Source organism: Etheostoma cragini, chromosome 10, assembly GCF_013103735.1.
Source record: "Etheostoma cragini isolate CJK2018 chromosome 10, CSU_Ecrag_1.0, whole genome shotgun sequence".
Lineage (NCBI taxonomy): Eukaryota > Metazoa > Chordata > Actinopteri > Perciformes > Percidae > Etheostoma > Etheostoma cragini.
In genome coordinates this window covers 8474103-8489430 of record NC_048416.1, presented here as the reverse complement: position 1 = coordinate 8489430, position 15328 = coordinate 8474103, and the positions used below count along the sequence as shown (strand labels likewise).

Genomic DNA, 15328 nt, shown 5'->3' with positions numbered 1-15328 from the left:
CCTCCTTTGTCCACAGCACTAAACCACACCCCCTCCTTTTGTCATGCACTCCCTCCCTCACTCACTGTCTCACCCGCTCTCTCACCCTCTATTTCACTCTCCCTCCATTTCTTTTGCCTTCTATAAACCTGCATTATCTCTCTCTCCTACAGTAGGTCGCATCAATGTATCTATCACTCATCTCCTTCTCTATCTCTCTGTGTCTCTCTCTCTGTCAGTAGAGCTGTGACGCTATGCTGCTAATGCTAACTAGCAGCAGCTGCTAACAGGCTAGCTAATGAAACGATGGGACAGACAGACAGATAGTGTGACATGCAGATTCAAACCTTGGCTGATAGTAATCCACTCCTTTAGTAAAAAATAGAATCCAGATAAAAAGCCTAGTATAGCTTCTGATGGTAGCGCAGCTCTCTCTCTCTTTTCCTCTCTCCCTCACACACTAGCTCATCCTCCTCTCTCACACACACATATTCTGCTCCTCCCCCTCCCCTCTCTCTCTCGCTCACACACACACACACACACACACAGGCGTCGTCCTCCTCTGTTCTCACGCACGCGCAGACACACACACCCTCTCAGCCCCTCCTTCACTCTGTTCCCACTCACACACACAAATGAGCATTCAGTCAAGGGCTTCCCACAATCCCTTGCGCCACACAAAGACAAGGGGGTGTGACCAATCACACACTGCCTCACTCTGCACCCGTGCTCCCCCCCCCCCCCCCCCCCCCCCCCCCCCCCCCCCCCCCCCCCCGCCTCCCTCCCTCCCTCACTGTGTGATGCCCACCGACATACAAGCTTGTGGGCGGGCTGCCAGGAGGGTTTCCATGACAACGCATCCCCAGTTGCTCTTTGTTGCTATCATTCGCACTTTCCCACACACACACACACACACGCACACACACGCACACACACGCACACACACACACACACACACACACACACACACACACACACACACACCTTTCCCTTTCAAGATCTATGTAGCAGGCCTCTGCTCTGCTAAATACATCTCTGCTACACTGTGTGCACACACATGCTCTCTTAGCCGGTGTTGCAGTACTGCAGCTGGGTTCTGGTGTGACCCAGTTAGAACACTAAAGCTGGATGTAGGACACACACACACACACACACACACACACACACACACACACAGCCAACAGAACATTGCAGAACTAGCGAACAATTGCTTATATAAATATAGCAGTGGAGTTACAGTGTAACAGTATGTTATCATTGTAAGGAAGTTCCTTATATTTATTCCTAATTTATATATGTACACACACACACACACACACACACACACACACACACGACGGAGATCATGCTAACCCGGAACAAAATGTACTACATTTTAAAGTTAAATGCATCAATCTGGTTCACTTTAACCCCGTTTTGTGATCCAATCTTAAGTTGACAGCTTTAAGTCAGGGTTTCCCCTGACATTATACGGTTTAGGTGCCTTAGTGTTTTCAGGCACCACCTAAGCGTACAAACGTAAAATCAATGTGGAGAGTATCTGGACGACGAGCTGATGCACAGGACAGCAACCACTAAGCTTTATGCAAATAAATGTCAGATGACACCACCTATATGCTCATTACCTCATTTGCACCAATAGCGCGTTCAGTTTACCTTAGAACTATCCGTTGATAACGTGTTAACGCTCTAGATGTCCAGGAAAACCACGTAGGTACACTTGTGAATGCACCCAGGTTCGCGGGCTCGGGCGTTATCGTATCATTTGATTTGAATGCGTCGTTGTCCAATCAAGAATTGTGTTGGCGCTTGAGGCTTTTGAAGTTTTCTTCGACATTAGTTTACTCTTTCGATGCTTTTGATGTATGGCTTTTTTAAGTTCTTGGTTACATTTACGCTTTTTAAGTTTTTTTTAACACTATTGAATTTTCCTCTTTGAAGTAAAAAAAATTCAATATTTTTAGACATTGTTTTACAAGGCTTTTATCGCTCGTTATTTTCAAACTTTTTTCCTACGTTTTTTCTCACAGTAGAGGGAAAAAAAAAATTGTATAGGTGCCAGTAAAAATTTACTTTGGGCAAGTAGAATCTTTTTTAACTTGCCCAACCGGACAAGTGAAGAAAACCCATAGTGTTGAACCCTGCTGATCCGAGTGATCTGATCCCAAATGGACAGTTCTAAATGCAGGTGTGAATGTATGCCCTGAGGCATTGGGGATGCATTGAAATCCGATCACTCAAAACCACATTGGGGGGGGGGATTTAGGCCACATGTGACCACATTATCATAGCACAGTGTATGAGCATGTATTCGAAGCCGTTAAGGGAGAGTGAATCCTGTGTTTTGGATGTTATCATCATATTGACGCTGTGTCAGTGTTTTTGTTCTGGCGCCGCCTACTTTTATATCCCCATATAACCCCATATATCCCCGCCATACAATAACCTTTTTTTTAGTGGCATAAAATGTCCCAGAATTTACCAATGAGTAGGATATTACTTATGAACATTCCTGCTGGGGGGGAGGGTAAAAAAGGCAGCTGTAAAAGAGTGGAACAGTTTCATTTCCTATAAATTCTTCACAATAAAAGTCCCCCATTATTTTATAATAATAGTTTATTAATATTATGAAGCGGCAAAATAAGGTAAAGTTGGGTCTTCATCAGCAGTAACTTAACAAGACATGAAACGGCAAAATATAGCAGACATAGTAACAGAATAGTTACTCTGTCTGCTTTATTTTTTGTTTTGAAAATCAGAAGCAACAAAACATACTGACTTTTTAAAATGTCTTTCTCTTGTGTACAGGTTGCTATCTGCATATAGAGTAGGGAAGTGAGATCCGATCACAAGTGGTCACTAGGGACATATTTGGAGACACATTATACTGCCAGGTGGGAACACAAGTAGCTAGAGCTGTCCACTTGGTTGCAACAGGGTTACTGAGTGCAAAATTAAGATCTATGAGGAACCGTTTGAGCCAAAACTTTATTTAAAATAGCCCAGATTATCGGCTCTGCTTTTCCCACTGCCCATAGAGCAGTTGCACTAGAGACCTCTGCTGGCCAAGTTGGCTTCGGTTTAGTGCTCCAAAAAGTATTTTTGGCCAGAGGGCATCACGTGACGGTCTGGGAGTTCCACTGTTTGGCCACTATGTTCATTTTGCTTTAAAGCCTGCCGCACTTCCTGAGGGCCTGGGTCAAAGCGGGAGACAATGCAATGTAACGTCGCTCGAGAAGAAAAAAAATGATTTAAATGAAATGATTGTTTTGAATTTTTCGAGCATTGGCACAATACAGCAACTGGCAAGGCAATACCTTTTGCTAGACCCTGCATGTGTTTATGAAACAGCAAAAAAGTCACACCCACAAAGCAAGGGGCTGACTGATCATCTGGGAATTACCTACACTGTGGTGGGAAACACACACACACACATATATGTATTATGTACATATTTAAAAAAAAAATCCGGTCCAGTCCAGTCTTTCTTCTAAGCTAGGCTAACCACAACCTGACTCCAGCTCTGTACCTAACACACAGACATGGCAAGGAACTGACTCTGATCTGATCTCACTCAACATTAGTTCAATAGAGTGTTATTAGAAGGCAGACAGAGAGACAGACATGTCTGTGGTAATGGGAGAGTGATTAGCATGTAAAAAGACAGCTCTGCGAATCAGGCTGGTTGGGGCTTGTTGAACCGGGTGGACTGCAGGGGTTAAAGAGTTGAAAAGAAAGAAAGAAAAGAGGTGAAATGAGGGTAGGAGGGACTCCCCCTTTCTTTTTCAGGGGCCCCTGATTGGCACATCCCATAACTTCCATATCATGCTGAAACAAGCAGCCAGCACACAGTTCCAGTAGCAAGTAAATTGTTCTAATCCACTAACAACAGTTCAGCAAGGGAGCATGTCAACACTGTCAATGGGTCATTTCTACTGCCTTGCCATGTGAATGTTGAAAATGCCACTTTATTTCTTATGCAAACTTATTTTGGTCAGATTAAAAGATGCTCCCTCCCCCATTAGTTTTTTCCCCTATAGGAGGCACCCCCTCCCCCCCAAAAGAGGTTTTAGCCAGCCCCAAAGGGATATCTAAATACTGAAAATCTAAAAACAAAAAATAAATATAACTAAATATGGTTAAGAGCCAAATATGAGAGCTAATCTCAGTTTTATCTCCAGAGTCAGGCTGTGTCAGACTCTCCTGGTGATTTATTTAAATATTAATATAATTTTTGAAACCAGTTTTGTTCATTAGGGTTTTATTTATTCAAACATAATACACATTCGGTGTAGCCAATGTCAGAAATAACAGGAAAATGCATAGATTTCTGTCTAATAATGTAACACAGACTTTGTCATGCGTTGCCTTCCCCCCAAAAAGCCCATTCTGAGCCAGGAAAAACCCTTTCATAAGTACAGCATATTGGTGATTCAACATAGAAATTGGTATTTACAGCAGCAGCTCCAAGACTTGGAGGCACTTAAATAGTGCACTCAAAAGACAGCAAGGCAATTCTACAATTGGAAATTCTTATTTAATTTAGAGAGGTTTTCAATAAGACAGGAAAATTTTAGTTAATCATGGGTCTATTTTTCTTCTTCTTCTGGTGTGTCACCAGGGTCCAGACTTAACTTTTTCATCCAACAACATTTGGCTGGTGGATTGTGCTAATTTTGAACCCTGTGTGTCACACTCAACTTCAGGAATGAAGTTGAGTGTGACACACGGGAATGCTACAGCTTCCCGATAAGAGTGCACAACAATGCAAACTCTGCTATACATCCACTTGACATCTTTGTTAATAAACATAAACTCTCCTCCGCTCAGTCCGATCGCTCTGCATTCAATGCACTCTCTTACTCCATCATACACTTCCCAAGACACCGATACACACACACACACACACACACACACACACACACACACACACACACACACACACACACACACACACACACACACACACACACACACACACACACACACACACACACACACAAACACGTAATGGCGACTCTTAGAACACAGGGTTAGTAAACAGAAAGCAACGTTGAGGGCAGTGAAAATGTTACTTCGGTTACTTTTAATCAATATTTTTTTAACTCAGTGCCGACTAATTTGATGTCCAAGCTCTGCTTGGCCACAGAATTTGTAGCCTAGACTGACAAAAGGTGACGTGTGCCAGAAAAGGGACAAAACTTAGCGTGTGCACCCGGGTGTGGGTGATTAATTCAATCACCGCCAATCAAAGCTGGAGCCAATAAATACCCGTGCGTACTGCAGCAGAGTCATTTGTCCCGGGAGCGCATGCCGATTGTGACCTTTCCCGCTGAAGACCAAAGCTAGATGTAAGGGGGTGGAAGGGAGTTTTTGGGCCAGTGGGAATAGGGTTGAAGTGCATCGATATCCGCCAAACAAACGGCTGGTCGCAAGGTGGAACAGGCTTTCAGAATGAAAACTATGGATGACTAGAAGGGTCATAACTATATTAATCCAATTTTACTAAGTAATAACCTGAAAATGCAATAAATACAGAGTTGATGAAATATATGAAGACATTACATAAAATAAAAAAGTAAATACAGTCCCTCTGCCTAATTTATATTTAATAGTATGCTTTTGATATTAAATAAATATGCAAACAAATATCTAAATAAATCGGTACCCACTGCAATATGTAAAGGTTTACAATTGTAAAACTCCAACTCATCTCGACATTGTACAGCACGCCTCTTATTTCAAAAAAGGCACATGCCCGGTCCATGTGCCAGCTGCAATAACACAAAGGTTAAAACTATAGTGCGTTGTTCCGGTATTCCCTTTAAGGAATTCTAGGTATCGACAACAAAACTGTCACTGCGCAGTCCACGACACAGGCCTTCCGTAATTGTGCACAGCCCACTGTGCCCTTACACACATTATGGAGTATAGATAGAAGATAGATAGATAGATATTATTGATCCCCCCCAAAAAATAACATAATGGTAATTATCTTCACTCGAGTTGTGTGCAAAAGTAACCAGACAACACAATCTTCATAGCCATTCTGAGAAATACAGAGAGATGTGTGGCGCTGATCTTAATTAGCTTTGTAGCAACTCATTTGGCAAAGGCTTGAGTGTAACAGATATTCATTGATATCAACAAGTAACGCACTTAAGCTTTAAAAAGTATGTGTGATTGCAGAGTCCCATGTGAAAAGCATGCAACTGGCCATCATCTTGGTGCCATGAAATCTGAAAATAACTTCATAGCAACCCATCCAGTATTTGCAGAGGTATCGTGGTGGTGAACCCAACGGGTTGACCATCCCTAAAGCCATGGTGCTAGCAGCAACGCATCACATGAACCAGTTTCTTTGGAACATACCGAGGCCTTTTCAAGCTTTCTCTTATGCACCAGAGATCAAACAACGCAAAACAGTCGTCAACATGGAACATTTCTGAATCTGATGCATACGGTTTGTTTGGATGTAAAAAAAAAAACATCACTGCCAGATAAAGGCAGCCAAGTTCCAGATTCACATCAGAAAGAGGCTTTTCTCTCAGCAGTCCACATCTGTTGTGTCAGACTGAGATCTGACTGGTCAACATGAACAAGTCTCAATATAATCCACAGACAAGAGACCCAACGCTACTGCTGGAACAGTACTGGACATATTAAGGGTACAAGGTGCTGTAGTGTTGCAACAGTTTGTGTTTGTGTGTGTGTGTGTGTGTGTGTGTGTGTGTGTGTGTGTGTGTGTGTGTGTGTGTGTGTGTGAAGAGAAAGAAAGAGAGCATTGGGGACAGGCTCTAATCTGGCGGTCAGCTCAACAGCTGGGTGTGTACATGAACTCTCTATCGCTCACTGTGTAATTGAGCCATCTCTCCATCATACACAAGGCACTATTCTACCAAAAAGAAGGAAGTGGACTGCCTAGCACATATAAGAACACAAGGGTTTTAAAAAAAAAAAAACATAAAAAACAACAACTTGAAAACCATTTTTGACCCACATAGTCTAATCAGGGTTTCTCCCAGACCCCATTGGTCAGCAGAGGTAGTAAGCTCCTCTCAGTAACTTTACTGTCAGCACACACGTTGCCCTGTAAACGTTTTAGAGTTGTTCTATTTTTTCTTTGTTATTCTTATTATTTTTTTCTTTACTCTATTTGTAATTTTACATCTTTTTCGGCTGCTGTAACAACCGAGTTTCCCCTCTTTGGATCAATAAAGGTTTAATGCACAGATGCATGGGCTCGACATCGCAATCAGCCGATGACTGCCCTGTTTAATCTCATCGCCACATCAGCAAATAAGGGCTCAATGGGTGTTTATTGCCTCCAACGTTGCCTTCAAGGCCGCTGACCTTAACCGTAAACATAACCATTGCTGCACTGCCTGAAAGGAGCTGTGGGGGGCAAAAAACACCAAACACCAGAATAAGGAGACATGTGCCAATGACACAGCGCCATTAGCCGATGTTTTACTATTTTGCGCGGCCTAAATGTTTCATTGGTCTGATTTATACAACAGTAACTTATACAATAACTTACCCAGCTTCAAACAATAATGTTGCTGTGACATTTCAAGTGTACAACGATTACATAAAGGTTAGAAATAGCGGACAGATGACCTGGAGAGCCAAGAGAGCACAGACTGACAGAATGCCTTATTTGAATAGGTGAATTCCCTGTGGACGGCCTGGCTGGTAGCATGCAGCTAGCAGGGTAACATTAGCATAGCGGTGTTGTGTCCCCTACGGGTTTCCAAACTAACTGGTTTCCGTATATTGTGTTTACCTAACAGCAGCAGTTGTTGCCTACCTCTTTCACCAGATTCATCACACAATTACAGACATATTACTGGCCATTTTCAGGCCGCAGCTCATATCTTTTAAAGCAAACATGATTTTATTGATGAGCCCTACACTGAAGCCACATACAAAAAAGAAATTTAAGAAAATACAATCATTGCAAGTCTGCGTCATGCTGGTTTCAAACTATTTAAAGCAAAAACACATACAGTACTCTTCACATCCGCAGCTCTCCGCTGCGAGCTACTTTAACGTTCCATTGTTTTCAGTAGTCCTAATTGCAGTTTGTTTTGGTTTTATCTGAAACAACTGGTTACTCCCATAGTGGTTTAAAACCGTCACTCTTAGAAAATACATTATCTTTCTTTTCTCAAGGCTACAATAATATTACCACTACATCACAGCCCTTACAACATTCCACATATGGGACTATAGATACTTTTTAACAGTGACAATATTTATTGGCCAATAACGTCAAAACACACATTTACCAAAACTGAGCCACATGAAAAGCTAAAACAACTTTTGTTTTATTTTGTCCACAAGGGGCGCACTTATTGAACCCAGAGAGCTCAATGCTCCTTAATAATAATTTAAATAATGTTGTATGCTGTGTTGGAGTTTCATTACAACCATAGACTGTGAATATTAACAGTCTATGATTAAGAACATCTCTTTGGATAGAATCATTCAATAGATACACACGCTTTGTTAATTTGGAGCAAAGCTCAAATAACGCTGTATGGCAAGCACGTTTTGCAAATACAGAGGTATGTTTTACTGTTAAATATAGTCCTACACAAATTTAGTGTAAATTAGGTCCATGCCTTCAGAACTTGTGGGAATAATATGACATTATGCATTATGGCCTGCGCTGTGTGATGAAGCACTATTACTTGTTTTCCATGAAACTACCTAAGCTGTAAATTTAAAATTCCACAAAATGTCATTATTTAGTTTGACGTTAAAGGGTTAATAGGTCAACAGAGCATGCAAGAGATTAGCAGCACCCTCCTGAAAGTCAACCTATTACTATGTTGAATTTCAAAATATCAGAGAGTGTGTGTGTGTGTGTGTGTGTGTGTGTGTTTGTGTGTGTGTGCTTAACAGACAGGGACAGAGAGAGTGGACAGAAATAGCCCCAGACGCTGCAGGCCCAGGACTGGAGGGGCCTGGCCCTTCTAAACCAGGCCATGGCTTCGGATGATCTAATTGGTCAAAATGCTATAAGAGGAGTGTGTGTGAAAAGAGAGAGGATGTCAATTCTGAAAATGGAGTGTGTGAGAGGAAAAAACAAATGGCAAGATGGTGAGGGAAAAAGGCATTTGGGGTATATGTGTGTGTGTGTGTGTGTGTGTGTGTGTGTGTGTATGTGTATGTGTGTGTGTGTGTGTGTGTGTGTGTGTAGCCACCCTGAACATAAATCGGCAGACAGAGAAAAGGAGGAGCTACAATCGCATTACAGGAGAGGAGCACCCATTACATCAGCTTGTGTGCATGTGTCTGCAGCTGAGCGAGGGTTAATGAGTTCAGAGTTTCAGCATGCGTAAGTGCAGGTTTGCATGCTTACAGAGCATTGGAGAGAGGTAAAAAAAAAAAGTTGCACTTTCATTGCTCTTGTAGTTTGGCTCTTTGTAGTTGCATTTACTTCTTGCTGTTCAGAGTTTGTACCTTCAAGGTTAAAAAATACCTAATTGGAAGTTGCTTTGGATAAAAGCTTCAGTTAAATAACATGTAATGTAAAGTAATGTAATGTGAAGAAGAGAGGGATGAGAGGAAACCAGAAGCCCGGAACTGTCTTTAAAAGTCAAACATTAGTAAAACCCGGCCAAATGGGAACAGCCTGTTATTCCTTGTGCTAGCATGATTAGTTCTGATTACTGATAACAAACAGGTGGCCCCAGTTTGTTTACATAGATGTAGTTTACACTGAGCTCAAACCCAACAACATGGAGAATGATCTAAGAATAATTTTATCAACATCCATCATCACTAAATACTAAACTGAAGAAATGTTTAATAGAAATGTGGATATAGGGGGAATGATATCGATAATTAATCATTAGATAATTTCTCAGAGATCCAACATCATTTGACAGAATATGGTACTGTAAGAAATCTAGTGTAATAGCAGTCGCTGAGACCTTGACTTCATCATAAACAAGCTACTGGGGTTGAAATTGAGGGATTTGGTGTGTTTTTATTAACAGGATTCAAGAGATAATTTGGTAATTTAAATCCCGCTCTTTGTCATGGCAGTGTGTCTAGATAAACAGTGTTTGGCTTCTCTTCTCCTCACAGGGCAGAGCAGTGGAATAACAGCACAGTTCCAGCAACAGCTGTATTTGGACTTAACACCTGCTTGCAGATCTCCTCACAACAAAAAAGCCAGAAGACCTAGCAGGTAACTTAACTCTCGCTGTCCAAACAGAGGTTAACATTGTTGAGTGTGCATGAACATGACCGGCAAGACCAGTAAGACCAGCAACTGCAGGATGCTCGGAGTTCTCTCCTGCTAAGAGTTTTTGGTTCTATTCCAACTAGCCTTCATGTGGTTACTATGAGACCAGAGGAAGCTCTAGGAGTATGCTGCTCAGCTCTGCTCCATTTGTGGAAGCAATCTGACGGAAATATCCCATTCAAAAAGAGGCAACCCCGACCCAATCTTTTCAGCCCACTGTCTCCCTCTAAACCAATAAACTACATATCTGGATTTGAAGTTTCAACAGTTAAGCCAGACTTCCTGCCAAGACCAAAAAGAAAAAGAAAAAAGAAAGTAACCTAACTCTTATTGTGGCTAGTTTGACATATATACATAAACCACTCAATGCATGCCAGGTGGGCTGTTACTTTCTGTTTGAAATGTAAACTTTATTTTGAAGCTTTAACCTGCTTTAACCAATTGCATGTCTTATGTAGTAAACGATGCTAATTAATAACACTAGCGAGTTAAGCCGTGTTAATCAGGTAATCAGGACAGCAAAGCATCTGAAAAGCAGTGTGTGTAAGTGTTTTGGGTTATACTCCAAGTTGTTAGTGGCTGATTTTCAGCAATAAAACAAAAAAGTAGGGGTAAGACAAGACACCAAGCTCACGAAACGAGAAAAGACACAAGATTGGATTCACGAGATCGAGACAAGTCAAGATTTCAACACTATTTTACATTAAAAATCAATAAAGAAATAAGACTTTAATAACAGTCTTCCATTCAATTGAATGTCACAAAATGAAAAATTAGCCCTTAAAGGTTTTGCCACAAACTCAAAAGAATGGCGTTAGACTATTACTTATTCCACTGGTATGGTGAGGAGAGTGTCTTCACTCAGAGAACCGAGGTTACAACTTAAGCGTTTTCTGGCAGTAGTTGAGAGCAAATGTGTTGTACTTGAATTTGCCATTGTACGGTAGACAGAGAGACATAAAGCGTGTTTCACTATTGTTTCACATTAATTACGTTCTATCCATCCAACCATCCATCCATCTTCGTCCGCTATCGGGTGTCAGGTCGCGGGGGGAGCAACTCCAGCAGGGAACCCCAAACTTCCCTTTCCCGAGCCACACTAACCAGCTCTAACTGGGGGGATCCAGAGGCGTTCCCAGGTCAGGTTGGAGATATAATCCTTTCACCTAGTCCTGGGTCTTCCTGGAATCGTTCTATCGGTCGTGACCCAGCCTTAATGACAATAGGTGAGGGTAGGAACCAAAACTGACCGGAAAAAAATATTCACAAAACACATGTAGACCGGTTGGCCATACTCCCAGGCTCCCTCCAGGATCCTTGCTAGAGTGAAGAGCTGGTCTGTTGTTCCACAACCAGGACAGAATTGCCTTGTTCCTCTTCAACCCAATGTTTGACTATTGGCCAAATCCTCCTATCCAGCCCCTTGGCCAGGGAGGCTGTGAAACATGATAACCCTGCACACACCCTCTGGTCTCCTTTTTGAACAGGGGAACCACTACCCCGGTCTGACACTCCTTAGGCACTGTCCCAAACTTCCACGCAATGTTGAAGAGGCGTGCCAAGATTCTTTTTTCAGTCGGACAGCTTCCCTGACCCACGCCGTCCACCACAATGATCGTGGGTTACCGCCCCTTGAGGCACCTAAGACCCAAGCTCCACGCCGCAGCTCCAGCAATGGAAAATGTGAACATTGTCCACTCGGGTTCAATGCCCCTAGCCTCCACAGGGATGCGCAAAAACCTCCACCGGAGGTGTGAGTTGAAAGTCTGTCAGACAGGGACCTGCTCCACACATTCCCAATTTACCCACACTACCCGTTCGGGCTTACCAGGTCTGTCCAGAGTCTTCCACCACCCCGTGACCCAACTCACCACCAGATGGTGATCAGTTGACAGCTCCAGTTGACTCATTTTAATAAAAAAAAGAGTATGTACGCATGTGTGTCCCCGCCAATAGAGACAGAGAGAGAGATTGGGAGAGAGCGGTGGTACTCTTACGTTTTAACAATGGGTTTTACAGGCAGCTTTTTTCTTCCACCATCTCTCTGCAAAAGTAAACTCAGAGTCAACTTTAGAGAACAGGCGGGGGATTTTATGCTTAATTTCAAGGCTGCTTTTCTGCACTTGTGTACTGATACACAAGACACTTTTCACCTCAACGTTAAACTTGTCCCACCTCTACAAATAAGAAAAAGAAAAGAAGGGTTAGGGGGTGTTGCTGTTGGCACACCTGTTCACAAAATAGCCGGTATCCACACGTCTTTACTATTTGCAGGCTAACTTGCCATTACTCTTCAACCACAACATATCTGAGGACTCGACTGCTGGTTGCAACCCAAGTGAGGCAGCAGAAACCAGTGGAGCAATGTCAACTGTGTGACGTGTGCGACGTTCAAATCCTAACTTAAGAGTCTTGAGAGAGTCTCTTTCATATATGTTAAGTCACGCTTTCTTTGGACAATTGGAAACCATCAGATGACAACCTATGATGTGATATTATCTACATTAATAAGTAACAACTGGCTGAATATGCTGGTTAAAGTTATCATTTTAGCTGGTGAAATTGACTTTAGCTTTAGACATTACAAGGTGAGTTAAAAGCTTAGTGTACAAACTTTCAATTCGCAATAATAACACTAATAGCTTCACCCTATGCTAGGTCTTGAAATTTCATTGGTTAAGCTAATCAACTACATAGACCAGTAATCATCCGATAAATGAATATCAGTGAGTTATCCTCTGATAACCCGTGGGGGAGAGAGGGGTCAAACTAGTAGTTGTTCTTTGCTCTGCAGTGCTGCAGTGATAAACAAGGACACAGGGTCAATGATGATGAACATCAATATAATTAAAGTTTAGAGCCAACGCAGCAGCGGTTTGACATCTGTAGTTCCAGCTTCCTCCAGATATCTGTATGTGCTGCAGCAGTTGTTTTCTGCTTGTTAGACGTGTCACTGACATGTTTGAATGTTTTTCTCTACAGGAAGGGCAGGGTTAGCCATGTGTAGAACTGCTCTGCCAATGAGTCAACAACTGCACGCCCTCTGGAGAATCTGCATCCTATTTAACATGATTAAGGGAGTCCGTGAGTCAGTAAAAATCCACTTCCTTGTTTTGCACATAGCAAAACACTTACCTCCAGTCACTCTTCCTCTCAAACCACAAAACCAAAACAAACAGAGTTGGGTCGATATCGGGTTTTGCCACGTTCTGGTAAATTAAAAAGTGGCCTACGTCACCAACTTGTGCCAACAGAGGCAGTAATCACAGATTTAAAACCCAATTCTCCACATTAAGCTCGCCTGTAACATTTGTGACGTTCCATACGGCTAAATCAATTGGATGCGTTGAAAAAGTAAATCACATTTAAAAACTAGATGGGCAATTGGAGAGTGCACATCACAATGTTAATGCAGGGGGAATTTTCACCGTCCTCATTTTCACGATTATTACGACACCACATGAATGCAGCACAATGGCCATCGCAATGTTAACGAATGTGAAAAATGTATTTGTGTATTCGCTCCGTGATTCCGATCAGCTCCAAATTTAATGGGTTTTTCCTTGGCCCATGCTACACCCTTCCACCAAGTTTCCTGAAAAGTGGGCCAGTCGTTTTTCCTGACTCCTGATAAATAAACCAACAAACAAATAAATGAACAGACAAATCGAACCGAAAATAACCCATTAAGATGCATCAATAATTGTTTTATAATTAAGAGTCTCGCTTTGCCATCTAAACACTGCAAAGTGAAAGAGGGTCTGTCTATTCCACACAGCATTCTGGAATTGGAGAAAAACGTGCTGGGTTTAAAGTGTAACTCTCACCAAAATGCAACCTAGGGGTCTTTATGTAAATGGAACCGAGTCAAACTTTTGTTGAAAAGCCTAATTAGGATGGAAACGTTGCCATTTTGTCGAGAGTTACGCTTTAAGCCATCGTGTGCACAGCGTGTACGTGACGTCACGTCAGTTTGCACTGGTTTGTCACGGTAAGTGAGGCTTGACCGTGTGTAGAAAAGTACCATAAGCAGCAGCTGACACAGTCAGCGCGTTTACATGCAGTTTAAAATAAATATGTAATCAACGATTATATTAAGGTTAAGGCCATGCCCTGATTTCTGATTATAATCAGAGTTCTAATACCCATTTAAAAGAGGTAGAGAACTCCTTTAATAACCAGTGTATCCCTGCATGTATACACCTTAACCAGACTATGATCGCTTTAAGCGTCTGCGCATGCTTCCACTGCCAACTCTGGGGGAGTTGATTTTGAACCGGACATACTCCAAGGGGGTAAGCATCTCCTCTCTAAGTGTAGCTCACATGGCTACTTTAATGCTACAAAGCCATCACCTGAAGTCAGCATCCCATTGACTGGCATTCATATTGGCGCCACTTTGACAGTGAATAACTTTACAATAGTCGACAAATCACCGTATAACCAAGAGAAGCTCGCACAGAGTTTCGACTTACATCAACTGTTTAGGTTTAATTACTAACGTAAACTAGCATGTTAGCCTGTGCCTATGTTATCTCCTAACATACCTACACTCACCGCTTCTGTTGATTGGGAATGATTGAGATTTCTCTTGGCACAGCTACCAGAAGACTTCTAACTTTCAGACACGTTGCCCACGTCACATCTACGTCGTCACGCTCAGTTGAAAGCTGCGCAGGAACGACTAGCCATCACCGGAAAAGTGCTTCTATTTTCCTTTACTGGTCTCCGTCTAGAACAACTGGATCTGTTGGTCCACTTCCTTTACTGTCTATGACATACTCCGTCAGCACCCTGTGAGATTTAGTTGTTGCCATGACACCATACAACAAAACAGCGTTACCTGAATCAGCGGCGGGCAGCAAAAAGCCTGCGGTCCATCGGTTTTATTCCCTGCCAAGGCAGCAGCAGATGAGATGGCTAATCCAACTGCCCATCTCCTGGGCTGTCAACACTGTTTTTTGGCAAAAAAGTGGAGGGACCAGGCAGCCTCCCGTTGTGGCCCTTGGATAATGTAATGGCGGTTTTCCACTGCGTGGTATCTACTCGACTCGCCTCGGGTCTACTCGCTTTTTTTGGTTTTCCATT

At 42.4% G+C, this 15328-nt stretch overlaps 1 protein-coding gene across 3 annotated transcripts in view; it reads right to left on the bottom strand.

Annotated features, from left to right (window-relative positions):
* The window catches only part of LOC117951215 (storkhead-box protein 2-like), a 58753-nt gene that overhangs the window by 25738 nt on the left and 17687 nt on the right, over positions 1–15328 (bottom strand). The window contains exon 1 of one of the 3 annotated variants that reach the window (XM_034882835.1): positions 327–565. The exons of the other annotated variants lie outside the window; for them this stretch is intronic. The gene's annotated coding sequence lies outside the window, so the exon portion shown is untranslated. Of the gene's footprint in view, positions 1–326; positions 566–15328 lie in introns of those variants that run through there. 3 annotated transcript variants of the gene reach the window in all.